Consider the following 2021-nt stretch of genomic DNA (forward strand, 5'->3'; position numbering starts at 1 on the left):
GAAAGGACTTATGTGTGAAACTTTGGAAATGTGATAGGTTAAATGGTAGTGGGCAAATAATGCATGGTGGAAAAAAATGTAGACTTGCATGTCAAATTCCCCACTTTAGAGGAAGTGGCCGGCCATGATGGTATGGGATACAAAATATATGCATTTTGTATTAATATTATAATGACTACATGGTTTTATAATAGGAAATAAGTATTTGAAAAAAAAGAAGGCCATACATCCTTGCCTTGTTCATGTGAATGTTTGAGAAAGAAAGGAAGAATGAAAGGGTGATGAAAAGAAAAGGAGAAATCGGTTCTTCTGGGCCGAAATGAAAAGAGGAAGAAGGGAGGGAAGCATTCGGTCATCTTAGGTTAATATTAAGGTAAGGAGTTTATACTAGTTCTTGAAATTTTAGTTGATCTTGGGTGAGATATCAAGTTATTTTTGTAACCCATGTTGAAATTTTGATTTTGGAATGAGTAAGGTTTTCGGCTATGGTAATTAATAAGGGTGATGGTTGTTGTTTCATGCTAAATCTAGATGAACAATGGTAGTTTGCTGATATCTTAATATTTATAAGTTCCTTTCTTGGTTCTACCTTAAACCCATGAAGTATATTTTTATTTGGTGTTGTTGGAGGTTTCGGTCATGGGTAGAAAAAAACAAAAAGAAAACTATAGATTTTGAGATTTATGATAGAAATTAATGAGTGAGAGTTGGATAGATATTATGATGTTAAAATTCATGGGATTATAAGCTTGTAAGTTTGATGGTGAAATTTATGCTTTGTGAGGGTAAATGGTTTAAAAGGAGCATTCGGCCATGATGTAAAATTATGATGAAGTGATGTTAAATGCTTTGAATATTGAGTATATATTGTTATAAGTTGAATTTAAGGTTTGTTAAATTGTCTTTATCATTGCCGAATGTGTGTAGTTAAAGAAAATTTGTTAAAGTGCTTAGTTAATTGATATTAGGTTAATGCATGTGTTTTGAATTGATGGAATGGAGAGGATGCTTTAATTGTGTTATGAACAATTATATGTTAAATTAAGGTTTGCTAAGCTAGCTATTAAGGTGAAGTGCAAATGTTAGTATTTGATTACTAGTGTATATATGTGTATTAGCCGAGTTTTGAACTTGAAACAAAATGGTATTTAGTCAATACAAGTAACCATATTTGTAGAATGTATTAAGTATATAATCGGCCTCAACATAGACATGCATATTCGGCCACATGAATGAATACATAGATTGATGTTGTACGTTCGGCTATAGGTAAGCACATTGATGGCTTTATCTTGACTTAGAAAATCGGCTAAAGGAGAATATTGGCTAATATGTTGAATTTGATTCATGATTTCATACATATATGACTCTAATGCCTAATATATATGGGCTAAGTACCTTGAATTTCTCTTTGATGTTCAAAATGATTAAATCAATTTATTTGTTAAATTAAGCTCAAGAGCAAAGGGGAACTAAATCCGATAAAGGAAAGGAAAAGGTGATTGAATAGCCGTTGAAATCGTTTGACAACATCCGAGGTAAGTTTTAAGTGATTAAACGTTGAGTAAATTCAATCATAATAGGATATAATGAGTTGATTTAATAAGATATGATGTGGCCATGATATGTCTCGAACTCAAATGGGAAGTTCATAAGTGTTTGGACTTGGAAATGTAAGAGCAAATTGTAATAATTTGCTTAGGACAGCAGCAGTAACGTGATTTTAAAAAATCACTATACATTTTTGGTGTGGAATTATAGGCTGAATAAAATATGTAATCAAAGCTTAATTAGTCTAGTTTCTTATAAAAGAGACCGTGTAAGCAAAGAAATTTCCTATAAAGAGATATTTAAAGTTGTGTGAGACAGTATCAGAATGACTCCGAAATCCCCTGTTCTGTTTTTAAAAAATCACTATAATTTGTACAAAAAAGGTTACAAGATAAAATTTATATGCTTAGACTCCTTAATGAGTCTAGTTTCAAATAAAATCAAATAGAACATATATTGAATTCTGTACA

This window comes from Gossypium arboreum, unplaced genomic scaffold (assembly GCF_025698485.1).
Source record: "Gossypium arboreum isolate Shixiya-1 unplaced genomic scaffold, ASM2569848v2 Contig00177, whole genome shotgun sequence".
NCBI lineage: Eukaryota > Viridiplantae > Streptophyta > Magnoliopsida > Malvales > Malvaceae > Gossypium > Gossypium arboreum.